At 39.6% G+C, this 22,207-nt stretch overlaps 1 long non-coding RNA gene across 1 annotated transcript; it reads right to left on the bottom strand.

Annotated features, from left to right (window-relative positions):
* Nucleotides 1-3,204: 3,204 nt before the first annotated feature.
* Nucleotides 3,205-20,726, bottom strand: LOC144238352 (uncharacterized). Its single transcript, XR_013337093.1, has 2 exons — nt 20,584-20,726; nt 3,205-3,536 (listed from the first exon to the last, which is right to left on the bottom strand). It is a non-coding gene; the product is annotated as an uncharacterized LOC144238352 (long non-coding RNA).
* Between the last annotated feature and the right edge of the window lie 1,481 nt (nt 20,727-22,207).

Below are 22,207 nucleotides of genomic sequence, written 5' to 3' on the forward strand. Positions count from 1 at the left end.
CTAGTTATTTTAGCAATGCTTGTGTCCCTATTTGGTTTGTTCTCTGAGGACAGTGGACACTCCTCTTCCTTGTTCCTCACTGTGTCCCACCTTGTAGCACAGGTGCTAGTAAATGCAGACTTCTGATCCATCTATGTGGCAGGAATGGAGGTAGACAAAACCATTAGTTAGTCCGAGTTAAACTTTGGCACCCTACTTGTGTCCCTTCAGCGTTTTTTCCCTATTCATTACATCCTTAATCTATGTGCTCTTTAGGGGACTCTATCTTCAGCAACTTTTTCCTATATATGTGAACTTTATATTTTAGAACACATTTGGTATGCATGTGTGGCTCGGTCAGTCGAAAATCTGACTCTTGACGTTGGCCAGGTCGTGATCCCAGGGTCATGGGGTCCAGCCTCACATTGGGCTCAATGCTTAGAGTGGAGCTCACAATATTCTCTCTCCCTCTGCCCGTCTCCCCCACTCACACTTTCTCTCTCTAAAATAAATAATTAAAAATTAAAAAAATAAAACACTTTTAGATTAACAGAGAAATTGCAAATATAGTACAGAGTTCTCACATGCCCAGAACCCATTCTTCCTATTATTAACACCTTATATTAGTATTTGTTATAATCATGAACCAATATTGACACATTATTATTATCTAGAGACTATACTATATTCAGATTTCCGTAGTTTTTATCTAATGTCATTTTTCTGTTCCAGGATCCATCCAGCATGCTTCATTACATTTAACTATCAAATCTCCTTAGGCTTTTCTTGATTTCTAACAGTTTCTCAGACTTCCTATTGATGACCTTGACAAGTTGCAGGGTACTGGTCAGGTACTTTGTAGACTGTCCCTCTACTGGGATGGGTGTGGAGTTTTTCTCATGATCAGACTGGGGTTATGGATTTGAGAGAGGAAGACCACAGAGGGGAAGTGTTATTTTCATCACATCACACCAAGGGTATTTGACTTATTATTAACATGACTTATCACTGAGGTTGTTGACCTGGATCACCTGGCCAAAGTTCTTTGTCAGGTTTCTCTCTGATGTGCACTTAGGGATGCTGAGTGCAGGATACAGTTAGCATCCCTAAGTGTAACTTAGGGATCTGGGAGTTATGCTCCAAATTCTTGAGAGGAAAATGTCTAAAATTATTTGGAATTATTCTGCATGGGAAATTTGCCTATTCCCCCTCATTTATTTGTTTATTCATTTCTTTTTATATCAGTATGACTGATGAATATTTGTTTTGTATTTAAGGTTATAATCTGACACTACACTATTTATTTTGTTGCTTAAATTGTTCCAGCTTTGCCAACTGGGAGATTTTTTGATTGGTTCCCATGTCTCTTTGTGATATACTCATCATTGTGGGGTTTTGGGGAGTTTTATATTTTTAGCACTTGTGTTCTGGCATTGAATTGGTCATTTCAGCCATTTCTTCAGGGAGCTTTTGTTCCTTTCATTGGAGAATGGTATTAGAAACCAAGATGGGGCTGCTAAAATGTGCTCGTTCTTACTGGGGTATCATTGCTTCTAGGGTCTCTCAGCTAAAACAGCAAGGACATGTATGCGTATATAAATCTATAGATATATACATATCTATACACATTTTTATGTGTAACCATCTGTGGGCTATGTTAAGCTAAGCACGAGTTCATAGTGATGTCTCCAATCTAATTCACTGCAACATGGATCACCGGACCCTCCTCCCTGTGCATATCTGTAAACTTCTACTTCCAGCAGCGATAAACTTGGCTTTCATCAGCCACCACCACTCAACTTGATTGCTCAATTCCAGTCTACACATACAGCAATGTTGTTAACTGTTACCTTTTTGGAGTAGGACTCTATCAGCTAGAATACAGTGCTTGTCTGCACTCATTCTAGAGTTATTTTGGTCTGCTCCTTCCCCCCTCCACCTCCTCTGGTGAGATTGTTTCCAACACTCACATTACAGTTGGATTGTTTTGTGACATTCTGCTTTCCATCCTACGGTCACCAGGCCTTCTAAATGGTTTTTTAAAAAATTTGCAAAAATTAAAATTCACTTTGTGCTATAAAATCATTGGGTTTTGATAAATACATGATATCATGCATCCACATGACAATTTCATACAGAATTGTTTCACCTCCCAGCTCTCCTCCCATGCCGCCAAAAAATCACCTGTGCTTCTCCTGTTCAACCCTCCCTTCCCTTCCCCTCACATCTCTGGTAACTGCTGATTTTTATTTTTACTGTTACTAATTTTTGCCTTTTCCAGAACGCCACATAATCAAAATCATCCAGTGTAGCTTTCTTAAACTGCCTTCTTTCATGTAAGAATACATTTGTAAGGTTCATCCATATCTTTTTGTGGATTGATAGCTCTTTTTTTTCTTTATTGCTGGATAATATTCCACTGTATGGATGTACCACCATATATTTATTGAAAGCCATACTGGGAGCTTCCAGGTTTTGATTATTATGAATAAAGTTGCCATATATATTCACTTGCAGGTTTTTGTGTGGACATAATTTTTAAAGCAGTCAGGTAAATACCTAGAAGTACAATTGCTGGATAAGGTCTCCAGTAACTTTTAATAACTACCAACTAAATCTCATTGAGGCGTTAACTGAAAATATGTTTTTAAATCAACATTTACTGAATGCTGATTATGTTCTTAGATTAGCAGCAGGGACTTTTATATCCCTTATATATTTATTCATTCTGAAAAATATTTACTGAAGCTGTAATACTATGGCCAGACTCTTCTAGGCATTGTGAACAGAGCCATGGACAAAAGCAATTCTTCCTCTAAGGAACTTTTATTCGAGTTAAGGAAAACGTTATAAATGAGTAAATGACAAAATATATAAGACAGCAAGTGAAGATGAGCACTTAAAAAGAAAAATATAAGCTATGGAAAGATAAGGTGAATTAGAGTGTCAGGAAGCGTGAATTTTAGGTCAGGTGAAGCCTTCGAGAGGCTTCACAGGCAAGGTGACATTTGCTCAGATACTTGACTGAAGTGAGAAAGTGGGTCAGGAATAGTAAAATTATATGCAGAGGCCCTGAGGCTGTAGTATACCTGGCATGTTCACATTTCAGAAAGAGGAAGGAGACCAGTACAGACAAAGCCAATGAGAGAAGAGGCGGGTGTGAGGTAATGTGAGAAGAGAGAAAGAAGGTAGGAGAGCAGGCTGTATAGGACCTTGAGGCTATGGTAAGGGTCTCACATTTTATTTCGAATACGATAGGAAAATTTGAGCAGAGGAGGGAAGTGGTCTAACCAACAGCTGTAATGCCCTCCCCTCGCTTCAACTCAGCAGTGAAGTTGTGCCCTGGGAGACCGGCCCACTGGAAAATGGCAAGTGTGGCTCGATTCCAGCAATATAATTTCAAAGGATGTGGTTAGACAAATTTTACTTGAAGGAGGCACCGTGAAGAAAGGGCGTCTAATTCCTGCAAGTGCACTCACAATGCCGTCAGCAGACAACAGCTGTAGAATGCCTTCTGTTTCTCAACGTGCCAGCAAGTGTATGTTCCCACTTTCATTCTGTGGGAGAGTCAAGGAAGACAAAGTCCTATGTTAAATTTCAGGAACCTTAAACATAATAATGTAAAAATGTTAGCCTGCCTCTAACATTTAATGAGCACTTACTATGCACCAAGCATTTTTTTTTAGAATATATATATTATAGTATAAATACTATAATAGTATAAAATACATATATTGTATAAAAATGTATCTATGATTTAATCTATTTAGTTTTCTCCAAAAATTCTATGAATTGCACCATTTTACAGATGAAGGCACTGAGTTATGGAGAGCTGATGAATCCTGCCAAAAGTTACATGGCGAAAAATGATAGAGCCAGAATTCATCCAGTCTATCTGGCACCAGAACCCTAATTCTTAACAGACACTCAATTGGCTCAAAATCACACGGCTTGTAGATGAGAGACTTGATTCTCGGTTTCTTTCCCAAAGTGCAACTATAACTTAGTTCACTCACACTAATTCTGGACACTTTCCTTTGGAGGCCTTCCCCCAACATCTGACCATACTGTTGACTGAACTCTACTCCTCAATCCAGGAGTGTGCTTCTGATCCAGTTCTAACCACTGTCCTGGTTAGAGTAATCAGTTCAGGGATGGGCATGTGACCCAAATTGCTGAAAAAGATTTAATTTTGGGACCTTTTTCTGTTGAGAAAAGAGGATCTTTATTTCCACCGTGACTGTTAGCTGGCATCTTATCAACCACTGAAGAGCAGGAGAATCTGACGACATGGGGTTGGGTGGTCACGACAAGGATAAAGCCCAGCCAAGAGCCATGGAACTTGTCTGAGTTCCTGAATCCACCTCTGCTTAAAACCATTTCTCCTGAACTTTTCTATAATTTTAACCGATTAGTTCTTTTTGCATAGTCCAGTACAATTTGGGTTTCTCTTATTTATGTCTAAAGAATTCTGGCTGATATAATAAGTTACCAAGTAAACCATAGTTACATAAGGCTTCATTTTTCAAATCTCAAGTTCAAATCTTAAGACCTCTGAACTTTGCTGGCACATATGGCTGAGGACACATTGGAGAGAGAAGGATCCTGGCATGGAATTAGAAGACTTGGACCCAAATTCTAGTCCTTGCGGGTAGCAAACAGTTTCTGAGCAGAGGGTCCATTCCCCGAGCCTCATTTTGTCCCACTGCAAAATGGGAATTATGCAAAAGACCTTGAGTGTTGTAAATGACATAACATACATGAAAGCATCTATCAGAGTACCTGGCAGAGTAGGGGCTCAAAAAATATTAGCTGTAGGTCAGCTGCCCTTTACCAAGAAGAGCATTTTGACAGGCAGTTTTCTGAATTCTAAGACTAACAGCTTCAGCATCCATTAACTGTGCAAATACTGTGTGAGACATTATGCCATGAGGTTAACATGATGCAGGTCTATTGTGTCTTTTTTTTTTTTTCCTCCGAGGGAAAAGAAAAAGGCTCAGAGAGGTAAAGAAACTTTATCTAAAGACAAGCAGCTGTAAGTGACAGAACCAGGATTTGAACCCAAATAGGTAATGATTGAGGCCTATGCTTTTTTCCCATTTGTGGAAAATCCTCCCCAAAAAGACCAGCTCATAGGCATCAGAAATCAAGATGATAAGCCAAAGATGTCTCCTGACTATGGCACATATCCGTGGAGGCCAAATTTATCCCCATTCAATTGAAAAATCAAGAAAAGTTGGGAGGCCACACATTTTTTTTACTCTGGAGAAGATGCTGAAAAATCTATACCACTGAGGTCCAACCATCAATTCATTGAAAATGAAGAAAATGCTTCTCTGTACAAATTTCCTGTTTTCCTCCTAAAAGAAGAGGGAAAAAATCCACATCTCTTCATCAAACTCTCTCTTCTTATTCCCAATCAATCTTAATTTTTAAAAGGATCCTCTGAATAATTAAAGTGGTCATTGTGGAAAGAGGCATTATGATACAAGGAGACAGTTGGTTTTATATTTGCCCAAGGTTCTCAGGCCTAGGAGACTGGAATGCTCAAATGAGGGCAACGGTAATATATTGCTAAAGACTTCATTCATTGTTTGTTCATCAATAATAGATACTTTCACTTAGGAAGGTTAAGTGACCCATACGTTATTTGCCCAGTGTGGTTTTATAGCCTAAAACACACCCAGAAGACAACCACATTCTTCTCTTCCTTCAGACATCCCCTTGCACCTCGAGACTTGTTTTAGTGACCATGCTGTGTAACTGGGACCACAATTTAATGCAATTTCTCGTCCATTTCACTGATTGCAACTATTTAGTACATTCTCAAAGAAAGATGATTACAACTGGCTGGTTCTTAATGCTTAATTTATTTACATGCATGCCTGCTACAGAGTTATTTTATTCATCTCCCAAATGATGGCATAAAGTCATTGAAAAATGATGGGCACTAAACATGGCTATTTTGTGGCAGTCCTCAGCGGAGAATAACACCCACTGTCACTCTTAACATTGGTTGACCTGTGTTCCACTGCTCTTAAAACCCAGCCATAATGAAGGCAGCACAGACATAAAACTCCTTTATTGCTACTTTGTTCTGATCATACTTGCACAATAACAGATTATTTTAGTTAAAATAAAGCCCGTAGCAAATTGGCATTTTTGTGTTGGTAACGGACGCAAAACCACGCGAAACCACATGTATTTTCCCTTTTCTTTCTCTTTCTTTCCTTTCTTTTCTTTTTGAAAGAATGTCATATTAGCTGGAAAAAGGGCGAATTTTTGGAACCACTACTGCATTCTAATTGTCTCTACTGTTGTTGCCTGGGCAAGGCTATTCACATTAAGCCGAACAAATGCTACATTTGCATTTCCAATAAGTGCCAGCATTTTTCGCATTTCTCTGGCAATTCTCGTTTCAGTAAGAACACCTGAAAAGTTACCGGATTGCTTGTCATCCCATCAAAATTGGGAAGAAAAAATGGGAGTCTTCTCCAAATTGCAAAAACCCTTGAATCAGCAGAAAGACTTTGCTCTTTTTATTTGGGGATTAGAATAAGAAAGAGACAGTAAAGTGAAAACAGGCAGAATGGGTATTTTCTTTTCTATTTTCTAACAACACAGCAGAGGCGAGTTGGTGCCAGCAGTCAGTATTAGCCCACATGCCAGACGGCAGGATGCATTAATGAGTATGCTCTCTCTACTACTTCTTACCCAAACAGCATCTAACAGCCTTACATTCCTCCATTTCAAAAAAAAAAAAAAAGCAGCATCTACTTTTTTTCCAGCCCAAACAAAATCCACAATCACGCTGCCTCTTTCTAAATCACATTATGTTATCTCATTTTTAAAAAGTTTTAACATTTATTCATTTTTTAGAGAGAGAGAGAGAGACAGAGCATGAAGAAAGGAGGGGCAGAGAGAGAAGGAGACGCAGAATTCGAAGCAGGCTGCAGGCTCTGAGCTGTCAGCACAGAGCCTGATGTGGGGCTCAGACCCACAAACTATGAGATCATGACCTGATCTGAAGTCAGACACTTACCCAACTAAGCCACCTAAGCACCCCCACATTATGTTATTATAAATAAGGACAAGATATTTCCCTCCAAGGAGGCCACTAAGGGACGGCCATGCAAGAACAATTTGTACCACAATTATTAGAACTTCTAATGTTGTTTGGCTCCCCAAAGATGGCCGAGAGGAAAAATCAAAATGTAATTGAGCACTCGATCCCCAACTTCATGACCTTCCATCATGGAATCATTGCTGTTAGATTTTTGAACTTCTTTCCGATAAGAGCTAAAGTGAAATGACTTTTGTAAATTAAACAGCAAGCAGAAGAAGCAGGAAAGAGCCCCAGTTTCATGAGAATTACAGATTTCTTTCCCCTTTATAGCTTTTAAAGCATTCAGACTCAATGTAAGGCAGTTCTGGTTTCATTGAAATATAGGCATACATCCAACTTTCTATCCTCAACTAGTCTGAAAGGAGAGCAGGCCTTGCTTTTTTAATAATTACGAATGTCTCAATTACCCAAAGAGAGACACCAAAAACATTCCTGCAGTTTTGTCTAAAAGTCTGACCCAAAGGAAGGGCATGGTCTTTGAAACAATATGAGATGATATGACTATAGATAGTCCTTCTAACACAGAATGTTTCAACCAAGAAAGGGGAAAGCAAAAAAAAAAAAAAAAAAAAAAAAGAAGGAAAGAAAAGCCTGGATGTTACAGATCCCTCCATAGAGAGTAAGAGGATTTCAAGGGAGAAAGCAGTGAAAAACCAAGGAGAAAGAGAAATTGCTTATTGAACCCATCCTATGCACTCCCATATCTCACACGCCTGGCACTCCCTCACCACCCATCCTCAGCACTTTGCTCCTTTTATCACCTAGGAAATGCTCTGAAATGACCATTCTCATCTGGCAGAAGAAGTGGTCGTTTCCCACACAAGCCTGGACACAGATGTTGAAGCCCACCTACAAATGTGTGCATATTAATTAGATATGCCAATTAGGGAGTGGCTGTAAGTCAGAATTACCTGGTGTTTTGGGTTGAATGTAGGTCCCCTGAAAGATAGGTCCATGTCCTAATTCCTGGACCCTGAGAATGCACTCTATTTGGAAAAGATCTTTGCAGATGTAATTGAGTTGAAGTCTTGAGATAAGATCATGCTTGATTATCCAAGTGAGCCCTAAGTCCAAGGACAGGTGTCCTAACTAAAGTCAGACACACAAAGGAGAAGGTGACATGGAGACAGAGGAGGGGTCAGAGTGATGTGACCACGAGCCAAGATGCCAAGGAATGTTGACAGCTGCAGGAGGCGGGAAGAGGCAAGGAAGGTTGTCCCCTAGTGCCTCCAGCAGTTTAATTGCAGACTTTCGGCCCTGGAACTCAGAGAATAAATTTCAAGTGCTCTGAGCCACGTAATTTGTGGTAATTTGTTGCCTTCTCCCTGGAGAACAAATACACCTGGGGAGAGAGCAAAGCTTCTCATTCCAGTCTGCATCACAGAACAATTAAATAAGAATCTCTATAGGTAGGCTCTAAGCATCAGTGACTCTAGAGTCCTCCCAGGTGGGGCGCCTGGGGGGCTCAGTCAGTTAAGCATCTGACTTCAGCTCAGGTCATGATCTCATTGTTCATGGGTTCAAACTCTGCCTCTGGCTCAGTGCTGACAGCTCAGAGCCTGAAGACTGCTTTGGATTCTGTATCTCCATGTCTCTCTCCCTCCCCTGCTCATGCTCATGCTCATGCTCATGCTCCGTCTCTCTCTCTCTCTCTCTCTCTCTCTCTGCCCTTCCCTCACTTGTGCACCCACATTCTCTATCTCAGAAATAAACACGTAAACTTAAAAAAATAAAGTGCTCCCAGGTGATTCCTATGTATGTGATGGCAGAGAACCAGGGATTCTGAGCTCAGGCTCTCGCCCCTACCCACATGCTAAACCCACTCGCCTGCAGACCCCGAGGAAAGGCTGATGTGAGAAAATGTTGCCTTTGTGAGTCTGTCAGTTTGATTTTTTTGGATAGAAGAGTTGCTAAGTTGCTTGCACACAATGGTCCACTTATCCTACTGTGACGATGGTGACACCAAGAGATATTATATATTGAATACCTCCAAGGTGCAGGTACTGGGTATAAGATAAGCAAGGCAAACTTGATCTCTGCGCCGTGCAATTTAAAGTCTAGGGAGGGATTTTATATGTAAACAGAAAATTATAATATGGAATGGGGAGCCAGGGGTGGGGAAAGTGCTTTGGAAGGTGATGGGGAGGAAGCACGTGACCAGGAGTCGGCCATAAGGAAAGTTTCCCGGAAGAAGTGGTATCTGAGTTTAGGCAAGAAAAATTAAAACCCACCTAAAAATGGGTTGCTCATGTGAAGGGCAGATGGAAGATGTCCCAGGCAGAAGGAACAAATAGCATGAATGAAGGTTGTAGAGCAGCGATTAGCAAACTGCAGTTCATGGGCGGAATCTGCATCCCCACCGATTACCCCCACCCTCCCATATGCTGGCTTATTGCCACACAGCCAAGCGCATTGGTCGATATACGTCTGTGGCTGCTTTGGCAGCACAACGGCAGAGGTGAGTAGTTGCGACTAAGACCATTTGGCCCCTGAAGCCTGAAAGAATATTGACAATCTGGTTCTTTACAGGAAAAGTGTGTTGTTCTCTGCTCTAGAAACAAGCAAAAGAGCTCAGGATACCGCGATGCCTGAGGACTGGAGTTTTGAGAGTGAAGCAGACAGTGGTGTGGGGAGCAGTCACGGGGAGCTGGGGCCCAGAATCCGCAGAACCTGCAAGGCAGAATGCAAGCTCTGGCCTTTGTGCAGAGAGCAATCGTGAGCCACTAAGGAGTTCTAAGCAGGGCAAGGACCTGGCCAGAACTGCTCCCTGGGAAGAAAACTCTGACTGCAGTTTGGGCTGTATTGCTGATAAAATCAAGAGCTAGACTTTGAGCTTAGAGCTCTCTGGGGATAAAGACCATGCTCTTGGCATTGCTGCTGGCTGACTGCAGCAGGTGAAGTGCACTACCAGCAGTGTGCTTCCTGGGAAGGCAGCCTGGTGAAGCCTGATGAGCCCAAGGCCTCACTGAAAACAGCGGCTTTTCTCTTCAGTCTGACCTTCAGGCCTGGCGGGGAGGGAACTGTGGAATGTGCTGGGGTCACTTCAGAAAGAGAAATAAAGTCCTGGTGACCAGTAGAGGGACAGCTGGAGGCTAGAAGCCATGATTTGTATTTGTCTCATCTACAGGGCTCGTTTTCTTCCAGGATGAGGCAAGCAGAAGTGTGTTCAGGAGAGAACGTAGCGAGATGGGGAGAGAAGCACTGAGGTGGGTGCTGGGGGCTTCCTGAGTGAGCCCTTGCTGAGAGTCCTCCAACTGAGAGATTTTTTCTAGGTGTTTAGCACAGAACTCCTGCTCAGTGACTTTCCTTACCCCCATTCTAATAGTTTGTTGTGGATGCTGTTCAGAAGGTCAATGCAGTGTCCGCGGTATCCTTCCTTCCTCCCTCCCTCCATTCCTTCCTTCCTTCCTTCCCAGCTTCCTCCCTTCCTTCTTCTTTCCTTCCTCTCTCCCTTCCTTTCTTCTTTCTCTTTCTCTCCTCCCAACCTTTCTCCTTCCCTCTCTTCCTTCCTTTCTTTATATTTTGGTTTGGAAAGTGTAGACATTTCTGCATCTATTTAAATTGGATTTCAACCAGTTGGAGATTTGACAGTAAATGGGGTCATAATAAATAAAGCACTTCAGATTTTCTTGGAGTTGAAGTAGCAATTTCATCACTATGTTTTATCAGAGGCGGTCTTCTGTAAGCCTTTTTGATGAGTTTTGTAAAAACAAAATCCATGTGGATTGGGATTTCTCAAACTTAGTTTCAGGTTAAAATTAAAGATAAACATTTACTGAGAGTTGATGTTTTTCAAAAAAAAAAAACAGTCTTAAAAAAAGAAATTCTTTCAAAGACATCTAGAACTCCAGAAAACTTGGCACACTTTCTAAAATTCAAACTTTCATGTTGTTTATCTTCTCCAAAGCCCAGTGATGTGATCTACCTGAAAAGATCTAACTTAGGAACAAAATTTAAGCAATCAAATCAGTTAAATTTTCTATTTTGGCAAATCAGCTTAGCAAATACTATGGCAGTTGTCATGTGTGATGGGTGAGATGTCCAGATGGGCCGTCAACTAACTAATGGTTATATCCTGTCACTCCAGTGGAGAGGAACAAGAGTCAAAGTTTCACGGCTCTGCAGACATACTCCATTGACTGTAAGCCCACCCATCAATTGCGTTTTTAAAAAAAGTTATAGCTTGGGGCACCTGGGTGGCTCAGTCGGTTAAGCGTCTGACTTTGGCTCAGGTCAGATCTCACAGATCGTGGATTCGAGTCCCGCATCAGGCTCTGTGCTGACAGCTAGCTCAGAGCCTGGAGCCTGTTTCGGATTCTGTGTCTCCCTCTCTCTCTCTGCCCCTCCCCCACTCATGCTCTGTGTCTCTCTGTCCCAAAAATAAATAAACTATAAAAAATTTTTAAAAAATTAAAAAGTTATAGCTTATTTTTATGTTATCTACTCACCAGTGAAAACACAGCATAAACCATTTAAAAATACATTAAGTGTACTTGCTGTAGAAAGGACTTTGTGGGATGAGTAAGGTAGAATAATGTATGATTATTGAAGGAGGGATTGATACATATGTGTATATCAATTATTCAAAACCATATATGTATATATAGATGGAAAGACCTTAAGATACAGATGAGTAACACAGGGAACAAAACGATGTAGAAATCCTCCTCCCTGGTGACAAAAGGCAAATGTGACATGCTTGCTTCCTTACTCATATGCCTGGATTTGAAGGCTATTTTTTTAAATTGGTTGCCCAACTGATAAATAGGAGATGGAATTTTTCACCGTTTCTGACATGACAGTCTGGAATGGTCTACAGAGAAATGTAAACAAAGGAAAATGATACACATATTGTTTGAGGTCAGCCACGGAAAAGCAAGGCCTTAACTTATGACAGTCCCATTACAGATTCGTGAAGGGCCAATGCTCTTCTCAGTTGCCACAATGTAGAACACAGGGGCTACGACGGTACAAAAAACTAGTATAAGAACTGATCTCCTCCACATAAGTTACAGTAAAATGCTTTACAGATTGATCTGAAATGGGAAATAGGAAAATTGGACTATTTGGGGCTTTGCTACATAGAAACACCATTTTCTCACTCTTGGCTCCCATGAGGATGGGAGGTTTTCTCTAGCTTCTTTGTTTTTACATTGGAGGAGAAAAACTGATCGTGCTCATCCTAGCTCCCTGTTCTTCCTCTTAATTTTTTTTTTTTAATGTTTTATTTATTTCTAGGAGAGAGAGAGACAGCGTGAGCAGGGGAGGGTCAGAGAGAGAGGGAGTCACAGACTGAAACAGGCTCCAGGCTCTGAGCTGGCAGTCAGCACAGAGCCCGACGCAGGGCTCGAACCCACAAACCGCGAGATCATGACCTAAGCGAAAGTCGGACGCTTAACCGACTAAGCCACCCAGGCGCCCCATTAATTTTTTAAATATTCATTTATTTTTGAGAGACAGAGACAGGGTGTAAGTGGAGGAGGGGCAGAGAGAGAGGGAGACAGAATTTGAAGCAGGCTCCAGGCTCTTAGCTGTCAGCACAGAGCCTGATGAGGGGCTTGAACTTACAGGCTGCGAGATCATGACCTAAGCTAAAGTTGGAGACTTAACTGACAGAGCCAGCCAGGCACCCATCACTGTTCCTCCTCTTGAAGAAGCTGCCCACCAGGAACATACCATTGCTTTCGCTTCTCTACTGTTCCTACAGGGGTGGGGACAGGAGGCCTATTGGCTCCAGCATTGGCGTGAGCCAATAGATAGGTCTGCCTAATTCTGAACTTGGATGGTTGTAAGTGCACCTGGCTTCTAGACCTGATTGATTTGTCTCTCCAATTTAGTCTCCATCAGCATTTTCATTTATTATCGCTTTCATTTTCTCAAATTATTCAAAACTTGAGCAGAACAAAACCCCAACGTTTAGCAGGCCTTCTGCATCACCTCAGTTAGTATTGGCAAAGATGGTACCAGAAACTACTGGTCTCTGAAAAGTTTTATCCTCACCCAATGTTAACTAGTGGATTTCAGTTGTCCCAAAGTCACAATCCATGAACTTAAACACTGTTGGCAGAAATTTTCCTGCAAAAGCTTAATTCTGGCACTCTACATTTACCATGTATTAGAGGTAAAGCAAATATGTCTCCATGTTGACTTCATTCCGAGAGAAAATCACGTGAGATCTTCCTACCTTCTGGCAATGTTTAGGGATTTGGATGGTGACAGCTCCGTTCACTCATGAATTCTTTATTTTTTATTTTATTTTATTCTTTTACATTAAAAAAATTTTTAATCCTTATTTATTTTTGAGAGAAAGACAGAGACAGAGTGTGAGAGGGGGAGGAACAGAGAGGGAGGGGGACACAGAATCTGAAGCAGGCTCCAGGCTCTGAGTTGTCAGCACAGAGCCCAATGTGGGGCTCAAACCTTGAGATCATGGCCTGGAGCCAAAGTCAGATGTTCAACCAACTGAGCCACCCAGGTGCACCTATTTTTTAAGAGAGACAGCACAACTGGGGGAGAGGGGCAAGGAGGGGGGGCAGAGAAAGAGAGAGAGAGAGAGAAGAACGAGAGAGAATCCCAAACAGTCTCCATGCTTAGCAGGGAGCCTGATACAGAGCTCAGTCCTGCAACCCTGGGATCATGACCTGAGCTGAAATCAAGAGAGTCGGATGCTCAACGGACTGAGCCACCCAGATGTCCCTTATGAACTCTGTTTAGTATTTGGCCTCCACAAAATCTTGTGAACATTTTGGGTTTATGCTGTTATGATTCCTATCATGAAATTGGCTAGTCCTGAGAGATCTTCCTCCCCAAAATTCTTCTAGTTCCTATATAATTATTAAACTCAAAGTCAGCTTGAAATCCTGTAGGAAAAGTATCTTTTTTTCTTAAAATTTTTTATGTTTATTTATTTATTGAGAGACAGAGAGAGATCTAGCATGAGCAGGGGGAGGGGCAGAAAGAGAGGGAGACACAGAATCCGAAGCAGGCTCTAGGCTCTAAGCTGTCAGCACAGAGCCTGACACGGGGCTTGAACTCACAAACCTCGAGATCCTGACCTGAGCTGAAGTCAGATGCTTAACTGACTGAACCACCCAGGCACCCCAGGAAAAGTATCTTTTGAGGTATGAACCAACCGCACAAATTTGAGGTCGGTTCCTTTTCTTAGCCATGCAGGCAGCTCAAGGCAATATAAAAGAGGAACAGAATTTGATCCAGCTATTCTTTCTAAGTTTACCAATTATTATTATTTAGATGATAAATTATTTCATCCCCATTGGGGAAAAGTGAATAAAGGGAGTCTTTGAAATAATCCCCTTATCCCAAAACCAGAAGGGGAAATGTGGTGCTCAGAACACATTTTATATCGCTTCTTGGTAAAATTCAATTTTCTTCTTCAAAGCTAACAAATAGGAGGGAGTTGCCACAGGTAAAACATTTGGTAAAATGTCTTCTTGCCTTTTAGCAGCAGCTGGGAAAAGTGTCTGCACAAATGCAGTGTAAATAATTGATATACTTTTGGACAACTTCCCAATTTATATTTTCCTCTAAAAAAAGGGTAAAAATAAAACCCAAACCAAAAAGCAACCCATGGAGATCAACTAGATGTGTGAAACTCACTTTTTCTAAAATAAAACAAACCCAATTCTCATCCCAGCTTGGGCTGCGATGGTAGGTGTGCTGGCATGTGGACTGGGAAATACATTTCCCAAAGGGCAGAAAGCAAGATTCTCGTGCCTATTATTTTAGTAGTTACCTGAACTATGAAAAGTTTGAGAAAGAAGTTAACCAGAAAAGATTTAACTGACTTGTTCCATCTAGGCCTGGCTGTCCTCCAAGGGGCCGTTAATCAGACAGCTGATGAACAGAAACTCCAAGTGGGGGCACTAATCAAGGGAAGCTGGGATACTTGTGCAGTAGGCAACTTGTGAGAGAGGCGGTGTAGTCAAGTAGTTTGAGACTGAGACACTAGAATCAGCGTGAGTCAAATTCTGGACCTTCTACTTATTAGTCCTTTAATCTTGGCAAGTCACTTGACATCTTTTTCTCATATGTAAAATGGTGGTAATACCTCAGTGCATTGCTAAGATGACATGGATTACTATACCTAAGGCATTGGGTGCAGTACCTCCCACAGGGTAAACACCACTATGTTCTTATCAGATGTGCTCAAGCTAAAACGGAGTGTGACCTGGTAGAAAGAGGTCAGAGTTAAGTCCCAGGGACATGCTGCTGGGCTTGCATTACAGTTCTAGTTGTGCCAGTAACTCACAGTACCCAGTGCTAGCTACCTGTCACGTCACTTCTCTGAGCCTCAGTTTTCTCTTTTGTAAAGTGTGGAAAACACAGCTTAACTCCATAGCACTGTCATGAGGATTAAATGAACACAAGGCTTCTGCAAGTCATGTCCTGTAGTAAGTGGTCACTAAATAGTTATATTCCTCTTTTACCTTCTTCTCTACCCTAGCCCCCAAAGGTCTTTATGCTTTCTCACAATTAAAGTCTACTCTAGAAGCCCAAAACATCACTACACTTACCAAGATGTTATACTTGATCTAGAATTAATGCCGTAAATGAACGAATGAAGTAGATTTGGAAGTGAGGAGAAGGGAAAGGCAAGGACCTTCTTGGCTCCTAAAGTCTTATCTTGAAGGCTTACCTATCCGGAAGCATCACATTCAACCACAAATGCTTATTTGTACCAGAACAATGCTAGTAGTCAAGGGAGTTACAATAATAAAAATACCATCTTTTCTGACTACAGAGAACTTACATTAGAGGAGAGGAGAGAAGAAAAGCTCACTAGTAGCTCTTCTGCATAATGACTATGATTCATATACTGACAGATGTACAAACCAAATGGTACAGAGGCTCAGAATAGTAAGTGAGCCTATCTGGTTTGTCCATATGGAAAAACTTTAAGACAGAGGTAATATCTGATGTGGTCTTTGAGGCTGAGTAGAGTTTGGATTGCTTGTAATATAGAACAAATATGTGCTAAAACAATGACCATTGTTATGGACTGAATTGTATTCCCCCCTACAAAATTCATATGGTGAAATACTAGCCCCCAGTACCTCAGAATGTGACTGTATTTGAAGACAGAGTCTGTAAAGAGGTAATTAAATAAAAATGAAGTCATATAGGTGGACCTTGTTCCTGTGTGACTAATGTTCTTATAAGAGGGGGTTAGAACCCAGGTACACACAGAGGGAAGACCATGTGGAGACACAGGGAGAAGTGGACCATCTTGATCCAAGTAAAGAGACCTCAGAAGAAACCAGCCCTGCTGACTTTATCTCCGGCTTCCAGAACAGCGAGGAAACAAATTTCTATTGTTTAAGCCATTCCGTTGTGGTGCTTTGTTCTCGAAGCCCTGGCAAACTACTACAATCATCAACAACAAAGGCTAAAATATAGTAGAATGTATAGTGAGGGAAAGTACAATTTTTCTCTTAGATGATCTGAGTAGGGAATTAGTGGGAGATAAAAGTGAAAGGGGGATTTAAGCAAAAGAATGGAGAACCTGGGACATAAACTAGGAAATCCAACTTTTATTCTGCACGTGAAGGAGTGTCATTCAAGAATTTTGAGTGGAGAGTGGCATTATTAGATGGATCCTTCCAGAAGATGATGTCAAGGGCAGGGCGTATAAGCATAGGAAAGACTAGGAGGCCATTTAAGCAACACTTGTGAAAGATCCTGAGCCGTGAGCTTGAAGGGAGGTGGATGACAGCAGTGAAAATGGAAACGAGGTGACATCCATAAGCCATGGGACTAACTGGATGTGGCGGTGGTGGAAGGGAACAATGAGACCAGAAGAACATGTGAGGAGAGAGGTCAGAAGGTAATTTGGAGCAAAGTGGATGAATTCAAAACTTATACAGTAAGTGTAATGCAAACATGAGACTTCCTGTGTGACTGTACAGTAGCTGGACAACATTTGGGTCTGGAGCTGAAGATAGAAGGCAAAGTTCAAAGGAAGCTATAGAAGCTTCCTGGAGGGTAGAATAATTGTCACTATAGCAGTGGTGGATGGCCAGGCCAATGGAGAGTTTACAGAAAAGCAATGCCTATAATTGGGCATTGGTATAATTGGGAGCTAAAGATAACAGGTTTCAAGATGAATAGCATAGTTGACTTTGCTCAAAGTTATAGAGATGGCAAGTTAGAAGCATCAAAAATCTGTTGTCTTTGGTGAGCTTTAGGAGAACAGTGAAATTAGAAGCCAGACCACAAGGAAGGATCGCAAAGAAATGCCTTCAAGAGCAAGGCAGGTAATGCAAAAGAACAGGGTTGTGCGTGACACTGGCTGCGAATGCCTCCTGGAATTTTGCCTTCTGCTTTCCTTTCTTCCCTCATCCTAATCCTGGCTCTGTCATAGAATGAAGTGGGCTTGGCATGAAGTAATAGGAATTCATAAGATTGGGCCTACACTGAGAAAGAATGACAAGTTCAACTTATTTTCAAACCTACTTTATTGTCGTAGCATTTATATAAGATAAAAAGTGACCATTTTAATTATATAGTTCAATGGGTTTTGATAAATTTTTAACCACCAACAAAATCAAGAAAAGAATCTTTTTACTAACATAAAAGATTTAATTATTTCTTTTCTCATCTAATATCCTCCTCACCCCCAAGCCCCAGGCAGGCCACTGCTCTGCTTTCATTCACTGTATATTAGATTCATCTCTAGAGTTTCATAAAGGTTGAACTGGGCAGTAGGAACTGTTGCATGTCTAGCTTCTTTATTTTAGCATAAGTGTATTTTAGATTCACCCCCTTTTTGTTATTATTTTTTCTGCTAAGTAGTCTTCCATCGTATGATTGTACCGTTAAAAAATTACTTTAAAAAATTTATTCACCTATTTATGGACATGTGGCTTATTTCCCCTGCTTTTACTATCATAAATAAAGCTGCTATGAATATTCGTGATAAAATTCTAAGTGGTGTGGTATTTTGAAATTTAATATCCCAATTGTTTATTTCTAATATGGAGAACTACTTGAGTTTAATATCTCGCTTTGTGTTTTTTAACAATGGTGTTAAAATGTCTTAGTTCTACTAACATTTCTGTAAAATTTTTGTGATCTTTCATGTGTCCAAGGAAAAAGAGAACTTTACTTTTTCCTTTGAATCTGTGTGCCTATAAATCCTTTTTCTTTCTTAATTGACTGGCTAGCACCTCCAGACAATGTCGAATATAAATTGTAAGAGTCAATATACTTGCCTAGTTCCCATTCTTAGTAAGAAAGCAATTGGTCTTTCATCTTTAAGTAGTGTTAGCAGAAGATGCTCTCTCTCCAAATTAAAATGATTTATTTCTATATCTAACTCCACTAATTTTTGTCATGAATGGATACTGAATTTTTGTGTGCTTTTCCTACACCTATTAAGGTAACCATATACTTATTTCATTAAAAAAATTGCATTGGTAAATTATAATGGCAGTGAATTAAGGTTATTGATTTCGAATGTTAGACCAATCTTGCATTCCACTTGATCATTACATGTTATTATTTTACATAGCTAGCTTTGATTTTAATATTTGTTAGGAACTTTTTGATTCTTTGTTCATGAAGAATATTCTGTAGCATTTTCTTTCTTATAGTGTTTTAGGATTGGTCTTAAGATTTCCTTAAATCTTTGGTAAAAATTTACCAGTGAATTGATCTGGGTCTGGGATTTTCTTTTGAGAAAAGTTTTAATGAATGAATTCAGTTTTTAAAATTGATTGAGTAGTTTAAAACTTTTCTATTTCTTTCTAAGTTCTGTAATTTGTGTCTTGTATCCATTTCATCTAAGATGTCAAGTTAGTAGCATGAAATTGTTTAAAATATTCCCTAATTAGAAAGGAAGGAAAAATAAGATAAAGACAGAGAGGGAGGCAAACTATAAGAGACTCTTAGATGCAGAGAACAAACTCAGGATTGCTGGAGGGGGAGAAAGGTTGGGGGATGGGCTAAATGGGTGATGGGCTTTAAGGAGGGCACTTGTTAGGATGAGCACTGGGTGTTATGTGCAAGTGATGAATCACTGAGTTCTACTCCTGAAACCATTACTGCACTGTATGTTAACTAACTTGAATTTAAATAAATACATTTTAAAAATATGTATTCCCTAATTATTCTTTTAATATCAATAGCTTCTGTAGTGATATTTTCCCTTTCATTTCCCATTCCTCCTTCACTGCCCCCCCCATTAAAGGTTAGTCTAACTGAGATTTATTAATTTTATTGACCTTTCCAAAAAACTAACTTTTGGTTTTATTGGTTTTTCTCTACTAATTATCCATTTTCTGTTTTATTGATTTCTATCTTATCTTTGCTATTTCTTTTTTCCCATTTATATTGCTCCTGTTCTTTTTTCGTTTTCTTTTTAAAATGGAAGCTTAAATAATTTATTTTAGACCTTTATTCTTTTCAAATGTAAGCATTTAAAGATGTTCATTTTTCTTTAATCATTGCTCCGGTTGCATCCAGAAAATTTGGTAAGTTTGTGTTTATTTTCCTACAGTTCAAATATTTTCAATTTTTCTTGTGATTTCTTCTTTAACCAATAAACTATTTATAAGTATGTTACTATGTTTCCAAATATTTTAAGATTTGAAGATATAATTTTTGATATCCAATTTAATTCTGTTTAGTTTTAAAACATATTTCCTATGATTGCAATCTTTGTTTTTTATGGCTCAGAATATAATATCTTAGTGAATATATTATGCACTTAAAAAGAATACATGTTTAATTCTTATTGGATGGAGTATTCTAACATTTAAAATTTGGTCATGTTGATTGATAGGATTGTCCATTGATAGTGTTCAAGTCTCCTATATCCTTCCTGATTTTTTGCCTATTCTATCAGTTGTTGAGAAAGGCATCTTTAAATCTCTAACCACAATTGTGTATTTGTTTATTTCTTCCTTTCTTCCATCAGTTTTTGTTTCATGTGTTTGAAATTCTGTTATTAGATGCACATACCTTTAATTTGTTATGTCTTCTTCATGAATTGATGCTTTATTATGAGGTTATGTCCCTTTTACCACTGGTAATATCTCTTGTTCCACTTTCTTTGATTCTAATTTAACTATTCTAGCTACTCTATAATTGGTGTTGTGTATCTTTCCCTTACTTTTATTTTTAAACTATCTTGTTTATATTTAAAGTCCATTTCTTTCTTTCTTTCTTTCTTTTTTTTTACATTTATATGTTTATTTTGAGAGGGGTTAGAGAGAAAGGAAGAGAGAGAATCCCAAGCAGGCTCCACACTGAGCCGGACACGGGGCCAATCTCAAGAACAGTGAGATCATGACCTGAGCTGAAATCAAGAGTCAGATGCTTAACCAACTGAGCCCCTTTAAAGTCAATTTCTTACACCCAGCATGTTTGGGGGTTTACTTTTGTCTTAGTCTGTTCAGGTTGCTATAATAAAATACCATAGACAGATAGCTTATAAACAAAAGAAATTTATTTCTCACAGTTCTGGAGGTTGGGAAGTCCAAGATCATGGTGCTGGCATGGTCAGATGAGGGCCTTCTTTCAGGTTGTAGACTTTTCTCTGTGTTCTCATGTTGGGAAAGGGGCTAGGGAGTTCTGCGGGATCTCTCATAACAGCACTCTTCCCATTTATGAAGGCTCCCTCCTCATGACCTAATCACCTCCCAAAGCACCTCCCCCCAAACAAAATCATCACAATGGGCTTTAGAATTTCAACATACAGATTTTGTGGGGGGACACAAACATTCAGACCATAGCAGCTTTCTTATCCAGTCTGAAAAGATCCAATTTTAATGTAATTATCAATATGGAACAGTTTATATCTATTATCTTATTATTTGGTTTCTATTTGTCCTACTTGGTTCTGCTCATTTCTTTGCTTTTTCTCCTTTCTTTTGGATTTATTGAGCATTTTAAGGTTACATTTTATCCTCATGATTTATTTATTAACTTTATCTGTTGTTTTGTTTTTGTTTTTATTTTTTAGTGGTTTCTCTGGGGTTTGCAATCTACATTTTTAACTAAGCACAGTCTATATAAAATCATATTATACCACTTTATCTATAATGTAAGCATCTATTTTTCCTCTCCCAGGTTTTGTGCTATTGTTCCCATGCATTTTTTCTACACATGTTATAAACCCCATGATGTATATATTTTTACCTTAAATGAGTATTCTTTAAGGAATTTTAAAAGTTACAAAATTTTTTTTATATGTTTCCAATGTATTTACCACTTATTACATTCTTCATTCCTTTTGGTAAATTCAAATTTTCATCTTTTATTATATTCCCTTTGCCTGAAGAATCTCCTTTAATATTTCTTATAGTTCAGGTCTGGTAGCAACAAATTCCGTTAGTTTTGGTGTGTCTAAAAACATCCTCTTTTCATTTTATTTTTGGAAGATATTTTTACTGGGTGTAGAATTCTAGAATGATAGTGTTATTTTTCTTTCAAAACTCTAAATACATCATTCTATTGGGGCACCTAGGTGGCTCTTTTGGTTAAGCATCCAACTCTTGATTTCAGCTCAGGTCATGTTCTCACAGTTTGTAGGTTAGAGCCCTCACTTGGCTCTATGCTCACAGTGTGAAGCCCACCTGGGATTCTCTCTCTCTGCCCCTCACCCCCCACTCTCTCAATCAATCAATCAATAAACAAACAAACATTTAAAAATAAATAAGGACACACATCATTCTACTGTCTCTAGTTTACACAATTTCCATGAAGTCTGAGATTATTCTTTATTCTTCTGTCCCTATTTGACACTTTTCTTTTGACTACTTTTAAGATTATTCTCTATCTCTGTTTCACAGCAATTCAGTTTTAATAAATTTGGGGGTGCCTGTTTTTTCTTTTTCCTATATACCATTTCCTGACTTTCTTGGATCTATAGATTTATGATTTTTATCAAATTTAGAAATTTTCTTGGGGCGCCTGGGTGGCTTAGTCGGTTAAGCATCCGACTTTCGCTTAGGTCATGATCTCGCGGTTCGTGGGTTCAAGCCCCGCGTCGGGCTCTGTGCTGACTGCCAGCTCGGAGCCTGGAGCCTGTTTCAGTCTGTGACTCCCTCTCTCTCTGACCCTCCCCTGCTCACACTGTCT

Source organism: Crocuta crocuta, unplaced genomic scaffold (assembly GCF_008692635.1).
Source record: "Crocuta crocuta isolate KB4526 unplaced genomic scaffold, BGI_CrCroc_1.0 scaffold216, whole genome shotgun sequence".
Lineage (NCBI taxonomy): Eukaryota > Metazoa > Chordata > Mammalia > Carnivora > Hyaenidae > Crocuta > Crocuta crocuta.